The sequence below is a fragment of the Bubalus kerabau genome, chromosome 8 (genome assembly GCF_029407905.1).
Source record: "Bubalus kerabau isolate K-KA32 ecotype Philippines breed swamp buffalo chromosome 8, PCC_UOA_SB_1v2, whole genome shotgun sequence".
In the NCBI taxonomy this organism is placed as follows: Eukaryota; Metazoa; Chordata; class Mammalia; order Artiodactyla; family Bovidae; genus Bubalus; species Bubalus kerabau.
Genome location: NC_073631.1, coordinates 210,380 through 231,237, shown reverse-complemented (window position 1 = coordinate 231,237; position 20,858 = coordinate 210,380).

The window sequence follows — 20,858 nt, the reverse complement described above, 5'->3', positions numbered from 1 at the left end:
CGGGTCTTTGCGGACGATGCACGGGGGTGGCAGTGCCCCTTCGTGTTGTGCCTTCAGCCACAGGGTTGCCTTCGAAGAGGGGTCCGGGCCTCGGGTCCTTCTCAAGAGCGGACCGGGGAATCGGGGGCGTTCGGCCTGTGGCCCCACCCACGTGGCTCGTCTCGAATTTCCTCGTGAGACCGGCCTCATCCTGAGGTGCGCCGGGAAGGCCGGGAACCCCTTCCAGACCACGCAGGGGAATCGCCTCTCCTGTCGCGATCAGGAGGGGAGAAGGGGCTCAGAGGAAGCGGTGCCGGGACCCTCGGTGTTCCCCTCGGGGGAACCCGGCGTGTCGGGGGACTTTTGGGGGTCGCAGGAAGGCTGTCAGGGACCGTCTCGCCCTTCAGGGCGGAACAGGGGACTTCCCTTGAGACGCCGTCGCGGGCAAGGGCCTCATCTTGCCAAGCGGTGGGAACCACGTGGTTTTTCTCGAGTTGCGGCGGCATTCTCGAGTTACGACGGGGATCTCAGCCTTCCCCTTGGGTTGGCCCTGGGAAGCCCAATCTTCCCCTCGGGTTGCGAGGGAAAGCTGGGGGTGGCGCTCGAGTCACTGCAGGGCCTAAGAGACCTCACCTAAGCGTGTGTCCGGGACCTAATTTTCCTCTCCAGGGACGGCAGGGATCTCGGGGTTGCATTCCAGGCTCCCCCGGGGAGTCAGGCCTCGTCTCGAGGGGAAGCCAAGGACTCCGCTCTCCTCTCGAGTCGCGACGCGGGTCTCTTGGAGCCCCCTGAGCGGCCTCAAGGGAGTCCAGCCTCCTCCTCCGTTTGGAGAGAGGACCCGGGATTGCTCTCCAGGCCATGCAGGAAGAGAAGGCCCTCAGCTCGCGAGGACGGGGGCGTCTCAGGGGTTTCCTCGAGCTGCGGCGCCCGTGGGGGTTTTCTCCCGAGGCACGACGAGGATCTCAGGGAGCCTCTCGTGCGGCGCCAGGGAAGTCAGGTCTCCATGCGCGTGGCGAGGGGGAGCGCGTCCTGGCTCTCGAGTCACGGGAGGGGACTAGGGCCTCGAGACGCGTTGAAGAAGGACTCTCGAGGTCTTTGTCGGGGGGCGGCGGGAAACCCTCGTGTCCCTCGCCTTCTGCCGGGGACCTTAGGGAACTTCCCGGGGTGCCTCTGAGAGGCGAGGGATCCTGTGGAGGTGGCGGGGCCCCTCGGGACTCCGCTGGGTCTGGCGCAACGGAAGAGGGCCTCACCTCGAGGGGAGGCAGGAACCTCAGGCTTCCTCTGCGTTTCGGACTCCGACCGCAGGGTCCCTGCAGAGTTGGGACAGGAGAGTCAGGCCTCGTCTTGTCTGAGGAAGGGAACCCCGCTGGCCTCTCGAGTTGCTCGGGGGGTCTCAGGCCCCTCGTCGAGCTGTGTGTGGAACCCGCGGGTCTTTGCGGACGATGCACGGGGGTGGCAGTGCCCCTTCGTGTTGTGCCTTCAGCCACAGGGTTGCCTTCGAAGAGGGGTCCGGGCCTCGGGTCCTTCTCAAGAGCGGACCGGGGAATCGGGGGCGTTCGGCCTGTGGCCCCACCCACGTGGCTCGTCTCGAATTTCCTCGTGAGACCGGCCTCATCCTGAGGTGCGCCGGGAAGGCCGGGAACCCCTTCCAGACCACGCAGGGGAATCGCCTCTCCTGTCGCGATCAGGAGGGGAGAAGGGGCTCAGAGGAAGCGGTGCCGGGACCCTCGGTGTTCCCCTCGGGGGAACCCGGCGTGTCGGGGGACTTTTGGGGGTCGCAGGAAGGCTGTCAGGGACCGTCTCGCCCTTCAGGGCGGAACAGGGGACTTCCCTTGAGACGCCGTCGCGGGCAAGGGCCTCATCTTGCCAAGCGGTGGGAACCACGTGGTTTTTCTCGAGTTGCGGCGGCATTCTCGAGTTACGACGGGGATCTCAGCCTTCCCCTTGGGTTGGCCCTGGGAAGCCCAATCTTCCCCTCGGGTTGCGAGGGAAAGCTGGGGGTGGCGCTCGAGTCACTGCAGGGCCTAAGAGACCTCACCTAAGCGTGTGTCCGGGACCTAATTTTCCTCTCCAGGGACGGCAGGGATCTCGGGGTTGCATTCCAGGCTCCCCCGGGGAGTCAGGCCTCGTCTCGAGGGGAAGCCAAGGACTCCGCTCTCCTCTCGAGTCGCGACGCGGGTCTCTTGGAGCCCCCTGAGCGGCCTCAAGGGAGTCCAGCCTCCTCCTCCGTTTGGAGAGAGGACCCGGGATTGCTCTCCAGGCCATGCAGGAAGAGAAGGCCCTCAGCTCGCGAGGACGGGGGCGTCTCAGGGGTTTCCTCGAGCTGCGGCGCCCGTGGGGGTTTTCTCCCGAGGCACGACGAGGATCTCAGGGAGCCTCTCGTGCGGCGCCAGGGAAGTCAGGTCTCCATGCGCGTGGCGAGGGGGAGCGCGTCCTGGCTCTCGAGTCACGGGAGGGGACTAGGGCCTCGAGACGCGTTGAAGAAGGACTCTCGAGGTCTTTGTCGGGGGGCGGCGGGAAACCCTCGTGTCCCTCGCCTTCTGCCGGGGACCTTAGGGAACTTCCCGGGGTGCCTCTGAGAGGCGAGGGATCCTGTGGAGGTGGCGGGGCCCCTCGGGACTCCGCTGGGTCTGGCGCAACGGAAGAGGGCCTCACCTCGAGGGGAGGCAGGAACCTCAGGCTTCCTCTGCGTTTCGGACTCCGACCGCAGGGTCCCTGCAGAGTTGGGACAGGAGAGTCAGGCCTCGTCTTGTCTGAGGAAGGGAACCCCGCTGGCCTCTCGAGTTGCTCGGGGGGTCTCAGGCCCCTCGTCGAGCTGTGTGTGGAACCCGCGGGTCTTTGCGGACGATGCACGGGGGTGGCAGTGCCCCTTCGTGTTGTGCCTTCAGCCACAGGGTTGCCTTCGAAGAGGGGTCCGGGCCTCGGGTCCTTCTCAAGAGCGGACCGGGGAATCGGGGGCGTTCGGCCTGTGGCCCCACCCACGTGGCTCGTCTCGAATTTCCTCGTGAGACCGGCCTCATCCTGAGGTGCGCCGGGAAGGCCGGGAACCCCTTCCAGACCACGCAGGGGAATCGCCTCTCCTGTCGCGATCAGGAGGGGAGAAGGGGCTCAGAGGAAGCGGTGCCGGGACCCTCGGTGTTCCCCTCGGGGGAACCCGGCGTGTCGGGGGACTTTTGGGGGTCGCAGGAAGGCTGTCAGGGACCGTCTCGCCCTTCAGGGCGGAACAGGGGACTTCCCTTGAGACGCCGTCGCGGGCAAGGGCCTCATCTTGCCAAGCGGTGGGAACCACGTGGTTTTTCTCGAGTTGCGGCGGCATTCTCGAGTTACGACGGGGATCTCAGCCTTCCCCTTGGGTTGGCCCTGGGAAGCCCAATCTTCCCCTCGGGTTGCGAGGGAAAGCTGGGGGTGGCGCTCGAGTCACTGCAGGGCCTAAGAGACCTCACCTAAGCGTGTGTCCGGGACCTAATTTTCCTCTCCAGGGACGGCAGGGATCTCGGGGTTGCATTCCAGGCTCCCCCGGGGAGTCAGGCCTCGTCTCGAGGGGAAGCCAAGGACTCCGCTCTCCTCTCGAGTCGCGACGCGGGTCTCTTGGAGCCCCCTGAGCGGCCTCAAGGGAGTCCAGCCTCCTCCTCCGTTTGGAGAGAGGACCCGGGATTGCTCTCCAGGCCATGCAGGAAGAGAAGGCCCTCAGCTCGCGAGGACGGGGGCGTCTCAGGGGTTTCCTCGAGCTGCGGCGCCCGTGGGGGTTTTCTCCCGAGGCACGACGAGGATCTCAGGGAGCCTCTCGTGCGGCGCCAGGGAAGTCAGGTCTCCATGCGCGTGGCGAGGGGGAGCGCGTCCTGGCTCTCGAGTCACGGGAGGGGACTAGGGCCTCGAGACGCGTTGAAGAAGGACTCTCGAGGTCTTTGTCGGGGGGCGGCGGGAAACCCTCGTGTCCCTCGCCTTCTGCCGGGGACCTTAGGGAACTTCCCGGGGTGCCTCTGAGAGGCGAGGGATCCTGTGGAGGTGGCGGGGCCCCTCGGGACTCCGCTGGGTCTGGCGCAACGGAAGAGGGCCTCACCTCGAGGGGAGGCAGGAACCTCAGGCTTCCTCTGCGTTTCGGACTCCGACCGCAGGGTCCCTGCAGAGTTGGGACAGGAGAGTCAGGCCTCGTCTTGTCTGAGGAAGGGAACCCCGCTGGCCTCTCGAGTTGCTCGGGGGGTCTCAGGCCCCTCGTCGAGCTGTGTGTGGAACCCGCGGGTCTTTGCGGACGATGCACGGGGGTGGCAGTGCCCCTTCGTGTTGTGCCTTCAGCCACAGGGTTGCCTTCGAAGAGGGGTCCGGGCCTCGGGTCCTTCTCAAGAGCGGACCGGGGAATCGGGGGCGTTCGGCCTGTGGCCCCACCCACGTGGCTCGTCTCGAATTTCCTCGTGAGACCGGCCTCATCCTGAGGTGCGCCGGGAAGGCCGGGAACCCCTTCCAGACCACGCAGGGGAATCGCCTCTCCTGTCGCGATCAGGAGGGGAGAAGGGGCTCAGAGGAAGCGGTGCCGGGACCCTCGGTGTTCCCCTCGGGGGAACCCGGCGTGTCGGGGGACTTTTGGGGGTCGCAGGAAGGCTGTCAGGGACCGTCTCGCCCTTCAGGGCGGAACAGGGGACTTCCCTTGAGACGCCGTCGCGGGCAAGGGCCTCATCTTGCCAAGCGGTGGGAACCACGTGGTTTTTCTCGAGTTGCGGCGGCATTCTCGAGTTACGACGGGGATCTCAGCCTTCCCCTTGGGTTGGCCCTGGGAAGCCCAATCTTCCCCTCGGGTTGCGAGGGAAAGCTGGGGGTGGCGCTCGAGTCACTGCAGGGCCTAAGAGACCTCACCTAAGCGTGTGTCCGGGACCTAATTTTCCTCTCCAGGGACGGCAGGGATCTCGGGGTTGCATTCCAGGCTCCCCCGGGGAGTCAGGCCTCGTCTCGAGGGGAAGCCAAGGACTCCGCTCTCCTCTCGAGTCGCGACGCGGGTCTCTTGGAGCCCCCTGAGCGGCCTCAAGGGAGTCCAGCCTCCTCCTCCGTTTGGAGAGAGGACCCGGGATTGCTCTCCAGGCCATGCAGGAAGAGAAGGCCCTCAGCTCGCGAGGACGGGGGCGTCTCAGGGGTTTCCTCGAGCTGCGGCGCCCGTGGGGGTTTTCTCCCGAGGCACGACGAGGATCTCAGGGAGCCTCTCGTGCGGCGCCAGGGAAGTCAGGTCTCCATGCGCGTGGCGAGGGGGAGCGCGTCCTGGCTCTCGAGTCACGGGAGGGGACTAGGGCCTCGAGACGCGTTGAAGAAGGACTCTCGAGGTCTTTGTCGGGGGGCGGCGGGAAACCCTCGTGTCCCTCGCCTTCTGCCGGGGACCTTAGGGAACTTCCCGGGGTGCCTCTGAGAGGCGAGGGATCCTGTGGAGGTGGCGGGGCCCCTCGGGACTCCGCTGGGTCTGGCGCAACGGAAGAGGGCCTCACCTCGAGGGGAGGCAGGAACCTCAGGCTTCCTCTGCGTTTCGGACTCCGACCGCAGGGTCCCTGCAGAGTTGGGACAGGAGAGTCAGGCCTCGTCTTGTCTGAGGAAGGGAACCCCGCTGGCCTCTCGAGTTGCTCGGGGGGTCTCAGGCCCCTCGTCGAGCTGTGTGTGGAACCCGCGGGTCTTTGCGGACGATGCACGGGGGTGGCAGTGCCCCTTCGTGTTGTGCCTTCAGCCACAGGGTTGCCTTCGAAGAGGGGTCCGGGCCTCGGGTCCTTCTCAAGAGCGGACCGGGGAATCGGGGGCGTTCGGCCTGTGGCCCCACCCACGTGGCTCGTCTCGAATTTCCTCGTGAGACCGGCCTCATCCTGAGGTGCGCCGGGAAGGCCGGGAACCCCTTCCAGACCACGCAGGGGAATCGCCTCTCCTGTCGCGATCAGGAGGGGAGAAGGGGCTCAGAGGAAGCGGTGCCGGGACCCTCGGTGTTCCCCTCGGGGGAACCCGGCGTGTCGGGGGACTTTTGGGGGTCGCAGGAAGGCTGTCAGGGACCGTCTCGCCCTTCAGGGCGGAACAGGGGACTTCCCTTGAGACGCCGTCGCGGGCAAGGGCCTCATCTTGCCAAGCGGTGGGAACCACGTGGTTTTTCTCGAGTTGCGGCGGCATTCTCGAGTTACGACGGGGATCTCAGCCTTCCCCTTGGGTTGGCCCTGGGAAGCCCAATCTTCCCCTCGGGTTGCGAGGGAAAGCTGGGGGTGGCGCTCGAGTCACTGCAGGGCCGAAGAGACCTCACCTAAGCGTGTGTCCGGGACCTAATTTTCCTCTCCAGGGACGGCAGGGATCTCGGGGTTGCATTCCAGGCTCCCCCGGGGAGTCAGGCCTCGTCTCGAGGGGAAGCCAAGGACTCCGCTCTCCTCTCGAGTCGCGACGCGGGTCTCTTGGAGCCCCCTGAGCGGCCTCAAGGGAGTCCAGCCTCCTCCTCCGTTTGGAGAGAGGACCCGGGATTGCTCTCCAGGCCATGCAGGAAGAGAAGGCCCTCAGCTCGCGAGGACGGGGGCGTCTCAGGGGTTTCCTCGAGCTGCGGCGCCCGTGGGGGTTTTCTCCCGAGGCACGACGAGGATCTCAGGGAGCCTCTCGTGCGGCGCCAGGGAAGTCAGGTCTCCATGCGCGTGGCGAGGGGGAGCGCGTCCTGGCTCTCGAGTCACGGGAGGGGACTAGGGCCTCGAGACGCGTTGAAGAAGGACTCTCGAGGTCTTTGTCGGGGGGCGGCGGGAAACCCTCGTGTCCCTCGCCTTCTGCCGGGGACCTTAGGGAACTTCCCGGGGTGCCTCTGAGAGGCGAGGGATCCTGTGGAGGTGGCGGGGCCCCTCGGGACTCCGCTGGGTCTGGCGCAACGGAAGAGGGCCTCACCTCGAGGGGAGGCAGGAACCTCAGGCTTCCTCTGCGTTTCGGACTCCGACCGCAGGGTCCCTGCAGAGTTGGGACAGGAGAGTCAGGCCTCGTCTTGTCTGAGGAAGGGAACCCCGCTGGCCTCTCGAGTTGCTCGGGGGGTCTCAGGCCCCTCGTCGAGCTGTGTGTGGAACCCGCGGGTCTTTGCGGACGATGCACGGGGGTGGCAGTGCCCCTTCGTGTTGTGCCTTCAGCCACAGGGTTGCCTTCGAAGAGGGGTCCGGGCCTCGGGTCCTTCTCAAGAGCGGACCGGGGAATCGGGGGCGTTCGGCCTGTGGCCCCACCCACGTGGCTCGTCTCGAATTTCCTCGTGAGACCGGCCTCATCCTGAGGTGCGCCGGGAAGGCCGGGAACCCCTTCCAGACCACGCAGGGGAATCGCCTCTCCTGTCGCGATCAGGAGGGGAGAAGGGGCTCAGAGGAAGCGGTGCCGGGACCCTCGGTGTTCCCCTCGGGGGAACCCGGCGTGTCGGGGGACTTTTGGGGGTCGCAGGAAGGCTGTCAGGGACCGTCTCGCCCTTCAGGGCGGAACAGGGGACTTCCCTTGAGACGCCGTCGCGGGCAAGGGCCTCATCTTGCCAAGCGGTGGGAACCACGTGGTTTTTCTCGAGTTGCGGCGGCATTCTCGAGTTACGACGGGGATCTCAGCCTTCCCCTTGGGTTGGCCCTGGGAAGCCCAATCTTCCCCTCGGGTTGCGAGGGAAAGCTGGGGGTGGCGCTCGAGTCACTGCAGGGCCTAAGAGACCTCACCTAAGCGTGTGTCCGGGACCTAATTTTCCTCTCCAGGGACGGCAGGGATCTCGGGGTTGCATTCCAGGCTCCCCCGGGGAGTCAGGCCTCGTCTCGAGGGGAAGCCAAGGACTCCGCTCTCCTCTCGAGTCGCGACGCGGGTCTCTTGGAGCCCCCTGAGCGGCCTCAAGGGAGTCCAGCCTCCTCCTCCGTTTGGAGAGAGGACCCGGGATTGCTCTCCAGGCCATGCAGGAAGAGAAGGCCCTCAGCTCGCGAGGACGGGGGCGTCTCAGGGGTTTCCTCGAGCTGCGGCGCCCGTGGGGGTTTTCTCCCGAGGCACGACGAGGATCTCAGGGAGCCTCTCGTGCGGCGCCAGGGAAGTCAGGTCTCCATGCGCGTGGCGAGGGGGAGCGCGTCCTGGCTCTCGAGTCACGGGAGGGGACTAGGGCCTCGAGACGCGTTGAAGAAGGACTCTCGAGGTCTTTGTCGGGGGGCGGCGGGAAACCCTCGTGTCCCTCGCCTTCTGCCGGGGACCTTAGGGAACTTCCCGGGGTGCCTCTGAGAGGCGAGGGATCCTGTGGAGGTGGCGGGGCCCCTCGGGACTCCGCTGGGTCTGGCGCAACGGAAGAGGGCCTCACCTCGAGGGGAGGCAGGAACCTCAGGCTTCCTCTGCGTTTCGGACTCCGACCGCAGGGTCCCTGCAGAGTTGGGACAGGAGAGTCAGGCCTCGTCTTGTCTGAGGAAGGGAACCCCGCTGGCCTCTCGAGTTGCTCGGGGGGTCTCAGGCCCCTCGTCGAGCTGTGTGTGGAACCCGCGGGTCTTTGCGGACGATGCACGGGGGTGGCAGTGCCCCTTCGTGTTGTGCCTTCAGCCACAGGGTTGCCTTCGAAGAGGGGTCCGGGCCTCGGGTCCTTCTCAAGAGCGGACCGGGGAATCGGGGGCGTTCGGCCTGTGGCCCCACCCACGTGGCTCGTCTCGAATTTCCTCGTGAGACCGGCCTCATCCTGAGGTGCGCCGGGAAGGCCGGGAACCCCTTCCAGACCACGCAGGGGAATCGCCTCTCCTGTCGCGATCAGGAGGGGAGAAGGGGCTCAGAGGAAGCGGTGCCGGGACCCTCGGTGTTCCCCTCGGGGGAACCCGGCGTGTCGGGGGACTTTTGGGGGTCGCAGGAAGGCTGTCAGGGACCGTCTCGCCCTTCAGGGCGGAACAGGGGACTTCCCTTGAGACGCCGTCGCGGGCAAGGGCCTCATCTTGCCAAGCGGTGGGAACCACGTGGTTTTTCTCGAGTTGCGGCGGCATTCTCGAGTTACGACGGGGATCTCAGCCTTCCCCTTGGGTTGGCCCTGGGAAGCCCAATCTTCCCCTCGGGTTGCGAGGGAAAGCTGGGGGTGGCGCTCGAGTCACTGCAGGGCCTAAGAGACCTCACCTAAGCGTGTGTCCGGGACCTAATTTTCCTCTCCAGGGACGGCAGGGATCTCGGGGTTGCATTCCAGGCTCCCCCGGGGAGTCAGGCCTCGTCTCGAGGGGAAGCCAAGGACTCCGCTCTCCTCTCGAGTCGCGACGCGGGTCTCTTGGAGCCCCCTGAGCGGCCTCAAGGGAGTCCAGCCTCCTCCTCCGTTTGGAGAGAGGACCCGGGATTGCTCTCCAGGCCATGCAGGAAGAGAAGGCCCTCAGCTCGCGAGGACGGGGGCGTCTCAGGGGTTTCCTCGAGCTGCGGCGCCCGTGGGGGTTTTCTCCCGAGGCACGACGAGGATCTCAGGGAGCCTCTCGTGCGGCGCCAGGGAAGTCAGGTCTCCATGCGCGTGGCGAGGGGGAGCGCGTCCTGGCTCTCGAGTCACGGGAGGGGACTAGGGCCTCGAGACGCGTTGAAGAAGGACTCTCGAGGTCTTTGTCGGGGGGCGGCGGGAAACCCTCGTGTCCCTCGCCTTCTGCCGGGGACCTTAGGGAACTTCCCGGGGTGCCTCTGAGAGGCGAGGGATCCTGTGGAGGTGGCGGGGCCCCTCGGGACTCCGCTGGGTCTGGCGCAACGGAAGAGGGCCTCACCTCGAGGGGAGGCAGGAACCTCAGGCTTCCTCTGCGTTTCGGACTCCGACCGCAGGGTCCCTGCAGAGTTGGGACAGGAGAGTCAGGCCTCGTCTTGTCTGAGGAAGGGAACCCCGCTGGCCTCTCGAGTTGCTCGGGGGGTCTCAGGCCCCTCGTCGAGCTGTGTGTGGAACCCGCGGGTCTTTGCGGACGATGCACGGGGGTGGCAGTGCCCCTTCGTGTTGTGCCTTCAGCCACAGGGTTGCCTTCGAAGAGGGGTCCGGGCCTCGGGTCCTTCTCAAGAGCGGACCGGGGAATCGGGGGCGTTCGGCCTGTGGCCCCACCCACGTGGCTCGTCTCGAATTTCCTCGTGAGACCGGCCTCATCCTGAGGTGCGCCGGGAAGGCCGGGAACCCCTTCCAGACCACGCAGGGGAATCGCCTCTCCTGTCGCGATCAGGAGGGGAGAAGGGGCTCAGAGGAAGCGGTGCCGGGACCCTCGGTGTTCCCCTCGGGGGAACCCGGCGTGTCGGGGGACTTTTGGGGGTCGCAGGAAGGCTGTCAGGGACCGTCTCGCCCTTCAGGGCGGAACAGGGGACTTCCCTTGAGACGCCGTCGCGGGCAAGGGCCTCATCTTGCCAAGCGGTGGGAACCACGTGGTTTTTCTCGAGTTGCGGCGGCATTCTCGAGTTACGACGGGGATCTCAGCCTTCCCCTTGGGTTGGCCCTGGGAAGCCCAATCTTCCCCTCGGGTTGCGAGGGAAAGCTGGGGGTGGCGCTCGAGTCACTGCAGGGCCTAAGAGACCTCACCTAAGCGTGTGTCCGGGACCTAATTTTCCTCTCCAGGGACGGCAGGGATCTCGGGGTTGCATTCCAGGCTCCCCCGGGGAGTCAGGCCTCGTCTCGAGGGGAAGCCAAGGACTCCGCTCTCCTCTCGAGTCGCGACGCGGGTCTCTTGGAGCCCCCTGAGCGGCCTCAAGGGAGTCCAGCCTCCTCCTCCGTTTGGAGAGAGGACCCGGGATTGCTCTCCAGGCCATGCAGGAAGAGAAGGCCCTCAGCTCGCGAGGACGGGGGCGTCTCAGGGGTTTCCTCGAGCTGCGGCGCCCGTGGGGGTTTTCTCCCGAGGCACGACGAGGATCTCAGGGAGCCTCTCGTGCGGCGCCAGGGAAGTCAGGTCTCCATGCGCGTGGCGAGGGGGAGCGCGTCCTGGCTCTCGAGTCACGGGAGGGGACTAGGGCCTCGAGACGCGTTGAAGAAGGACTCTCGAGGTCTTTGTCGGGGGGCGGCGGGAAACCCTCGTGTCCCTCGCCTTCTGCCGGGGACCTTAGGGAACTTCCCGGGGTGCCTCTGAGAGGCGAGGGATCCTGTGGAGGTGGCGGGGCCCCTCGGGACTCCGCTGGGTCTGGCGCAACGGAAGAGGGCCTCACCTCGAGGGGAGGCAGGAACCTCAGGCTTCCTCTGCGTTTCGGACTCCGACCGCAGGGTCCCTGCAGAGTTGGGACAGGAGAGTCAGGCCTCGTCTTGTCTGAGGAAGGGAACCCCGCTGGCCTCTCGAGTTGCTCGGGGGGTCTCAGGCCCCTCGTCGAGCTGTGTGTGGAACCCGCGGGTCTTTGCGGACGATGCACGGGGGTGGCAGTGCCCCTTCGTGTTGTGCCTTCAGCCACAGGGTTGCCTTCGAAGAGGGGTCCGGGCCTCGGGTCCTTCTCAAGAGCGGACCGGGGAATCGGGGGCGTTCGGCCTGTGGCCCCACCCACGTGGCTCGTCTCGAATTTCCTCGTGAGACCGGCCTCATCCTGAGGTGCGCCGGGAAGGCCGGGAACCCCTTCCAGACCACGCAGGGGAATCGCCTCTCCTGTCGCGATCAGGAGGGGAGAAGGGGCTCAGAGGAAGCGGTGCCGGGACCCTCGGTGTTCCCCTCGGGGGAACCCGGCGTGTCGGGGGACTTTTGGGGGTCGCAGGAAGGCTGTCAGGGACCGTCTCGCCCTTCAGGGCGGAACAGGGGACTTCCCTTGAGACGCCGTCGCGGGCAAGGGCCTCATCTTGCCAAGCGGTGGGAACCACGTGGTTTTTCTCGAGTTGCGGCGGCATTCTCGAGTTACGACGGGGATCTCAGCCTTCCCCTTGGGTTGGCCCTGGGAAGCCCAATCTTCCCCTCGGGTTGCGAGGGAAAGCTGGGGGTGGCGCTCGAGTCACTGCAGGGCCTAAGAGACCTCACCTAAGCGTGTGTCCGGGACCTAATTTTCCTCTCCAGGGACGGCAGGGATCTCGGGGTTGCATTCCAGGCTCCCCCGGGGAGTCAGGCCTCGTCTCGAGGGGAAGCCAAGGACTCCGCTCTCCTCTCGAGTCGCGACGCGGGTCTCTTGGAGCCCCCTGAGCGGCCTCAAGGGAGTCCAGCCTCCTCCTCCGTTTGGAGAGAGGACCCGGGATTGCTCTCCAGGCCATGCAGGAAGAGAAGGCCCTCAGCTCGCGAGGACGGGGGCGTCTCAGGGGTTTCCTCGAGCTGCGGCGCCCGTGGGGGTTTTCTCCCGAGGCACGACGAGGATCTCAGGGAGCCTCTCGTGCGGCGCCAGGGAAGTCAGGTCTCCATGCGCGTGGCGAGGGGGAGCGCGTCCTGGCTCTCGAGTCACGGGAGGGGACTAGGGCCTCGAGACGCGTTGAAGAAGGACTCTCGAGGTCTTTGTCGGGGGGCGGCGGGAAACCCTCGTGTCCCTCGCCTTCTGCCGGGGACCTTAGGGAACTTCCCGGGGTGCCTCTGAGAGGCGAGGGATCCTGTGGAGGTGGCGGGGCCCCTCGGGACTCCGCTGGGTCTGGCGCAACGGAAGAGGGCCTCACCTCGAGGGGAGGCAGGAACCTCAGGCTTCCTCTGCGTTTCGGACTCCGACCGCAGGGTCCCTGCAGAGTTGGGACAGGAGAGTCAGGCCTCGTCTTGTCTGAGGAAGGGAACCCCGCTGGCCTCTCGAGTTGCTCGGGGGGTCTCAGGCCCCTCGTCGAGCTGTGTGTGGAACCCGCGGGTCTTTGCGGACGATGCACGGGGGTGGCAGTGCCCCTTCGTGTTGTGCCTTCAGCCACAGGGTTGCCTTCGAAGAGGGGTCCGGGCCTCGGGTCCTTCTCAAGAGCGGACCGGGGAATCGGGGGCGTTCGGCCTGTGGCCCCACCCACGTGGCTCGTCTCGAATTTCCTCGTGAGACCGGCCTCATCCTGAGGTGCGCCGGGAAGGCCGGGAACCCCTTCCAGACCACGCAGGGGAATCGCCTCTCCTGTCGCGATCAGGAGGGGAGAAGGGGCTCAGAGGAAGCGGTGCCGGGACCCTCGGTGTTCCCCTCGGGGGAACCCGGCGTGTCGGGGGACTTTTGGGGGTCGCAGGAAGGCTGTCAGGGACCGTCTCGCCCTTCAGGGCGGAACAGGGGACTTCCCTTGAGACGCCGTCGCGGGCAAGGGCCTCATCTTGCCAAGCGGTGGGAACCACGTGGTTTTTCTCGAGTTGCGGCGGCATTCTCGAGTTACGACGGGGATCTCAGCCTTCCCCTTGGGTTGGCCCTGGGAAGCCCAATCTTCCCCTCGGGTTGCGAGGGAAAGCTGGGGGTGGCGCTCGAGTCACTGCAGGGCCGAAGAGACCTCACCTAAGCGTGTGTCCGGGACCTAATTTTCCTCTCCAGGGACGGCAGGGATCTCGGGGTTGCATTCCAGGCTCCCCCGGGGAGTCAGGCCTCGTCTCGAGGGGAAGCCAAGGACTCCGCTCTCCTCTCGAGTCGCGACGCGGGTCTCTTGGAGCCCCCTGAGCGGCCTCAAGGGAGTCCAGCCTCCTCCTCCGTTTGGAGAGAGGACCCGGGATTGCTCTCCAGGCCATGCAGGAAGAGAAGGCCCTCAGCTCGCGAGGACGGGGGCGTCTCAGGGGTTTCCTCGAGCTGCGGCGCCCGTGGGGGTTTTCTCCCGAGGCACGACGAGGATCTCAGGGAGCCTCTCGTGCGGCGCCAGGGAAGTCAGGTCTCCATGCGCGTGGCGAGGGGGAGCGCGTCCTGGCTCTCGAGTCACGGGAGGGGACTAGGGCCTCGAGACGCGTTGAAGAAGGACTCTCGAGGTCTTTGTCGGGGGGCGGCGGGAAACCCTCGTGTCCCTCGCCTTCTGCCGGGGACCTTAGGGAACTTCCCGGGGTGCCTCTGAGAGGCGAGGGATCCTGTGGAGGTGGCGGGGCCCCTCGGGACTCCGCTGGGTCTGGCGCAACGGAAGAGGGCCTCACCTCGAGGGGAGGCAGGAACCTCAGGCTTCCTCTGCGTTTCGGACTCCGACCGCAGGGTCCCTGCAGAGTTGGGACAGGAGAGTCAGGCCTCGTCTTGTCTGAGGAAGGGAACCCCGCTGGCCTCTCGAGTTGCTCGGGGGGTCTCAGGCCCCTCGTCGAGCTGTGTGTGGAACCCGCGGGTCTTTGCGGACGATGCACGGGGGTGGCAGTGCCCCTTCGTGTTGTGCCTTCAGCCACAGGGTTGCCTTCGAAGAGGGGTCCGGGCCTCGGGTCCTTCTCAAGAGCGGACCGGGGAATCGGGGGCGTTCGGCCTGTGGCCCCACCCACGTGGCTCGTCTCGAATTTCCTCGTGAGACCGGCCTCATCCTGAGGTGCGCCGGGAAGGCCGGGAACCCCTTCCAGACCACGCAGGGGAATCGCCTCTCCTGTCGCGATCAGGAGGGGAGAAGGGGCTCAGAGGAAGCGGTGCCGGGACCCTCGGTGTTCCCCTCGGGGGAACCCGGCGTGTCGGGGGACTTTTGGGGGTCGCAGGAAGGCTGTCAGGGACCGTCTCGCCCTTCAGGGCGGAACAGGGGACTTCCCTTGAGACGCCGTCGCGGGCAAGGGCCTCATCTTGCCAAGCGGTGGGAACCACGTGGTTTTTCTCGAGTTGCGGCGGCATTCTCGAGTTACGACGGGGATCTCAGCCTTCCCCTTGGGTTGGCCCTGGGAAGCCCAATCTTCCCCTCGGGTTGCGAGGGAAAGCTGGGGGTGGCGCTCGAGTCACTGCAGGGCCTAAGAGACCTCACCTAAGCGTGTGTCCGGGACCTAATTTTCCTCTCCAGGGACGGCAGGGATCTCGGGGTTGCATTCCAGGCTCCCCCGGGGAGTCAGGCCTCGTCTCGAGGGGAAGCCAAGGACTCCGCTCTCCTCTCGAGTCGCGACGCGGGTCTCTTGGAGCCCCCTGAGCGGCCTCAAGGGAGTCCAGCCTCCTCCTCCGTTTGGAGAGAGGACCCGGGATTGCTCTCCAGGCCATGCAGGAAGAGAAGGCCCTCAGCTCGCGAGGACGGGGGCGTCTCAGGGGTTTCCTCGAGCTGCGGCGCCCGTGGGGGTTTTCTCCCGAGGCACGACGAGGATCTCAGGGAGCCTCTCGTGCGGCGCCAGGGAAGTCAGGTCTCCATGCGCGTGGCGAGGGGGAGCGCGTCCTGGCTCTCGAGTCACGGGAGGGGACTAGGGCCTCGAGACGCGTTGAAGAAGGACTCTCGAGGTCTTTGTCGGGGGGCGGCGGGAAACCCTCGTGTCCCTCGCCTTCTGCCGGGGACCTTAGGGAACTTCCCGGGGTGCCTCTGAGAGGCGAGGGATCCTGTGGAGGTGGCGGGGCCCCTCGGGACTCCGCTGGGTCTGGCGCAACGGAAGAGGGCCTCACCTCGAGGGGAGGCAGGAACCTCAGGCTTCCTCTGCGTTTCGGACTCCGACCGCAGGGTCCCTGCAGAGTTGGGACAGGAGAGTCAGGCCTCGTCTTGTCTGAGGAAGGGAACCCCGCTGGCCTCTCGAGTTGCTCGGGGGGTCTCAGGCCCCTCGTCGAGCTGTGTGTGGAACCCGCGGGTCTTTGCGGACGATGCACGGGGGTGGCAGTGCCCCTTCGTGTTGTGCCTTCAGCCACAGGGTTGCCTTCGAAGAGGGGTCCGGGCCTCGGGTCCTTCTCAAGAGCGGACCGGGGAATCGGGGGCGTTCGGCCTGTGGCCCCAACCACGTGGCTCGTCTCGAATTTCCTCGTGAGACCGGCCTCATCCTGAGGTGCGCCGGGAAGGCCGGGAACCCCTTCCAGACCACGCAGGGGAATCGCCTCTCCTGTCGCGATCAGGAGGGGAGAAGGGGCTCAGAGGAAGCGGTGCCGGGACCCTCGGTGTTCCCCTCGGGGGAACCCGGCGTGTCGGGGGACTTTTGGGGGTCGCAGGAAGGCTGTCAGGGACCGTCTCGCCCTTCAGGGCGGAACAGGGGACTTCCCTTGAGACGCCGTCGCGGGCAAGGGCCTCATCTTGCCAAGCGGTGGGAACCACGTGGTTTTTCTCGAGTTGCGGCGGCATTCTCGAGTTACGACGGGGATCTCAGCCTTCCCCTTGGGTTGGCCCTGGGAAGCCCAATCTTCCCCTCGGGTTGCGAGGGAAAGCTGGGGGTGGCGCTCGAGTCACTGCAGGGCCTAAGAGACCTCACCTAAGCGTGTGTCCGGGACCTAATTTTCCTCTCCAGGGACGGCAGGGATCTCGGGGTTGCATTCCAGGCTCCCCCGGGGAGTCAGGCCTCGTCTCGAGGGGAAGCCAAGGACTCCGCTCTCCTCTCGAGTCGCGACGCGGGTCTCTTGGAGCCCCCTGAGCGGCCTCAAGGGAGTCCAGCCTCCTCCTCCGTTTGGAGAGAGGACCCGGGATTGCTCTCCAGGCCATGCAGGAAGAGAAGGCCCTCAGCTCGCGAGGACGGGGGCGTCTCAGGGGTTTCCTCGAGCTGCGGCGCCCGTGGGGGTTTTCTCCCGAGGCACGACGAGGATCTCAGGGAGCCTCTCGTGCGGCGCCAGGGAAGTCAGGTCTCCATGCGCGTGGCGAGGGGGAGCGCGTCCTGGCTCTCGAGTCACGGGAGGGGACTAGGGCCTCGAGACGCGTTGAAGAAGGACTCTCGAGGTCTTTGTCGGGGGGCGGCGGGAAACCCTCGTGTCCCTCGCCTTCTGCCGGGGACCTTAGGGAACTTCCCGGGGTGCCTCTGAGAGGCGAGGGATCCTGTGGAGGTGGCGGGGCCCCTCGGGACTCCGCTGGGTCTGGCGCAACGGAAGAGGGCCTCACCTCGAGGGGAGGCAGGAACCTCAGGCTTCCTCTGCGTTTCGGACTCCGACCGCAGGGTCCCTGCAGAGTTGGGACAGGAGAGTCAGGCCTCGTCTTGTCTGAGGAAGGGAACCCCGCTGGCCTCTCGAGTTGCTCGGGGGGTCTCAGGCCCCTCGTCGAGCTGTGTGTGGAACCCGCGGGTCTTTGCGGACGATGCACGGGGGTGGCAGTGCCCCTTCGTGTTGTGCCTTCAGCCACAGGGTTGCCTTCGAAGAGGGGTCCGGGCCTCGGGTCCTTCTCAAGAGCGGACCGGGGAATCGGGGGCGTTCGGCCTGTGGCCCCACCCACGTGGCTCGTCTCGAATTTCCTCGTGAGACCGGCCTCATCCTGAGGTGCGCCGGGAAGGCCGGGAACCCCTTCCAGACCACGCAGGGGAATCGCCTCTCCTGTCGCGATCAGGAGGGGAGAAGGGGCTCAGAGGAAGCGGTGCCGGGACCCTCGGTGTTCCCCTCGGGGGAACCCGGCGTGTCGGGGGACTTTTGGGGGTCGCAGGAAGGCTGTCAGGGACCGTCTCGCCCTTCAGGGCGGAACAGGGGACTTCCCTTGAGACGCCGTCGCGGGCAAGGGCCTCATCTTGCCAAGCGGTGGGAACCACGTGGTTTTTCTCGAGTTGCGGCGGCATTCTCGAGTTACGACGGGGATCTCAGCCTTCCCCTTGGGTTGGCCCTGGGAAGCCCAATCTTCCCCTCGGGTTGCGAGGGAAAGCTGGGGGTGGCGCTCGAGTCACTGCAGGGCCTAAGAGACCTCACCTAAGCGTGTGTCCGGGACCTAATTTTCCTCTCCAGGGACGGCAGGGATCTCGGGGTTGCATTCCAGGCTCCCCCGGGGAGTCAGGCCTCGTCTCGAGGGGAAGCCAAGGACTCCGCTCTCCTCTCGAGTCGCGACGCGGGTCTCTTGGAGCCCCCTGAGCGGCCTCAAGGGAGTCCAGCCTCCTCCTCCGTTTGGAGAGAGGACCCGGGATTGCTCTCCAGGCCATGCAGGAAGAGAAGGCCCTCAGCTCGCGAGGACGGGGGCGTCTCAGGGGTTTCCTCGAGCTGCGGCGCCCGTGGGGGTTTTCTCCCGAGGCACGACGAGGATCTCAGGGAGCCTCTCGTGCGGCGCCAGGGAAGTCAGGTCTCCATGCGCGTGGCGAGGGGGAGCGCGTCCTGGCTCTCGAGTCACGGGAGGGGACTAGGGCCTCGAGACGCGTTGAAGAAGGACTCTCGAGGTCTTTGTCGGGGGGCGGCGGGAAACCCTCGTGTCCCTCGCCTTCTGCCGGGGACCTTAGGGAACTTCCCGGGGTGCCTCTGAGAGGCGAGGGATCCTGTGGAGGTGGCGGGGCCCCTCGGGACTCCGCTGGGTCTGGCGCAACGGAAGAGGGCCTCACCTCGAGGGGAGGCAGGAACCTCAGGCTTCCTCTGCGTTTCGGACTCCGACCGCAGGGTCCCTGCAGAGTTGGGACAGGAGAGTCAGGCCTCGTCTTGTCTGAGGAAGGGAACCCCGCTGGCCTCTCGAGTTGCTCGGGGGGTCTCAGGCCCCTCGTCGAGCTGTGTGTGGAACCCGCGGGTCTTTGCGGACGATGCACGGGGGTGGCAGTGCCCCTTCGTGTTGTGCCTTCAGCCACAGGGTTGCCTTCGAAGAGGGGTCCGGGCCTCGGGTCCTTCTCAAGAGCGGACCGGGGAATCGGGGGCGTTCGGCCTGTGGCCCCACCCACGTGGCTCGTCTCGAATTTCCTCGTGAGACCGGCCTCATCCTGAGGTGCGCCGGGAAGGCCGGGAACCCCTTCCAGACCACGCAGGGGAATCGCCTCTCCTGTCGCGATCAGGAGGGGAGAAGGGGCTCAGAGGAAGCGGTGCCGGGACCCTCGGTGTTCCCCTCGGGGGAACCCGGCGTGTCGGGGGACTTTTGGGGGTCGCAGGAAGGCTGTCAGGGACCGTCTCGCCCTTCAGGGCGGAACAGGGGACTTCCCTTGAGACGCCGTCGCGGGCAAGGGCCTCATCTTGCCAAGCGGTGGGAACCACGTGGTTTTTCTCGAGTTGCGGCGGCATTCTCGAGTTACGACGGGGATCTCAGCCTTCCCCTTGGGTTGGCCCTGGGAAGCCCAATCTTCCCCTCGGGTTGCGAGGGAAAGCTGGGGGTGGCGCTCGAGTCACTGCAGGGCCTAAGAGACCTCACCTAAGCGTGTGTCCGGGACCTAATTTTCCTCTCCAGGGACGGCAGGGATCTCGGGGTTGCATTCCAGGCTCCCCCGGGGAGTCAGGCCTCGTCTCGAGGGGAAGCCAAGGACTCCGCTCTCCTCTCGAGTCGCGACGCGGGTCTCTTGGAGCCCCCTGAGCGGCCTCAAGGGAGTCCAGCCTCCTCCTCCGTTTGGAGAGAGGACCCGGGATTGCTCTCCAGGCCATGCAGGAAGAGAAGGCCCTCAGCTCGCGAGGACGGGGGCGTCTCAGGGGTTTCCTCGAGCTGCGGCGCCCGTGGGGGTTTTCTCCCGAGGCACGACGAGGATCTCAGGGAGCCTCTCGTGCGGCGCCAGGGAAGTCAGGTCTCCATGCGCGTGGCGAGGGGGAGCGCGTCCTGGCTCTCGAGTCACGGGAGGGGACTAGGGCCTCGAGACGCGTTGAAGAAGGACTCTCGAGGTCTTTGTCGGGGGGCGGCGGGAAACCCTCGTGTCCCTCGCCTTCTGCCGGGGACCTTAGGGAACTTCCCGGGGTGCCTCTGAGAGGCGAGGGATCCTGTGGAGGTGGCGGGGCCCCTCGGGACTCCGCTGGGTCTGGCGCAACGGAAGAGGGCCTCACCTCGAGGGGAGGCAGGAACCTCAGGCTTCCTCTGCGTTTCGGACTCCGACCGCAGGGTCCCTGCAGAGTTGGGACAGGAGAGTCAGGCCTCGTCTTGTCTGAGGAAGGGAACCCCGCTGGCCTCTCGAGTTGCTCGGGGGGTCTCAGGCCCCTCGTCGAGCTGTGTGTGGAACCCGCGGGTCTTTGCGGACGATGCACGGGGGTGGCAGTGCCCCTTCGTGTTGTGCCTTCAGCCACAGGGTTGCCTTCGAAGAGGGGTCCGGGCCTCGGGTCCTTCTCAAGAGCGGACCGGGGAATCGGGGGCGTTCGGCCTGTGGCCCCACCCACGTGGCTCGTCTCGAATTTCCTCGTGAGACCGGCCTCATCCTGAGGTGCGCCGGGAAGGCCGGGAACCCCTTCCAGACCACGCAGGGGAATCGCCTCTCCTGTCGCGATCAGGAGGGGAGAAGGGGCTCAGAGGAAGCGGTGCCGGGACCCTCGGTGTTCCCCTCGGGGGAACCCGGCGTGTCGGGGGACTTTTGGGGGTCGCAGGAAGGCTGTCAGGGACCGTCTCGCCCTTCAGGGCGGAACAGGGGACTTCCCTTGAGACGCCGTCGCGGGCAAGGGCCTCATCTTGCCAAGCGGTGGGAACCACGTGGTTTTTCTCGAGTTGCGGCGGCATTCTCGAGTTACGACGGGGATCTCAGCCTTCCCCTTGGGTTGGCCCTGGGAAGCCCAATCTTCCCCTCGGGTTGCGAGGGAAAGCTGGGGGTGGCGCTCGAGTCACTGCAGGGCCGAAGAGACCTCACCTAAGCGTGTGTCCGGGACCTAATTTTCCTCTCCAGGGACGGCAGGGATCTCGGGGTTGCATTCCAGGCTCCCCCGGGGAGTCAGGCCTCGTCTCGAGGGGAAGCCAAGGACTCCGCTCTCCTCTCGAGTCGCGACGCGGGTCTCTTGGAGCCCCCTGAGCGGCCTCAAGGGAGTCCAGCCTCCTCCTCCGTTTGGAGAGAGGACCCGGGATTGCTCTCCAGGCCATGCAGGAAGAGAAGGCCCTCAGCTCGCGAGGACGGGGGCGTCTCAGGGGTTTCCTCGAGCTGCGGCGCCCGTGGGGGTTTTCTCCCGAGGCACGACGAGGATCTCAGGGAGCCTCTCGTGCGGCGCCAGGGAAGTCAGGTCTCCATGCGCGTGGCGAGGGGGAGCGCGTCCTGGCTCTCGAGTCACGGGAGGGGACTAGGGCCTCGAGACGCGTTGAAGAAGGACTCTCGAGGTCTTTGTCGGGGGGCGGCGGGAAACCCTCGTGTCCCTCGCCTTCTGCCGGGGACCTTAGGGAACTTCCCGGGGTGCCTCTGAGAGGCGAGGGATCCTGTGGAGGTGGCGGGGCCCCT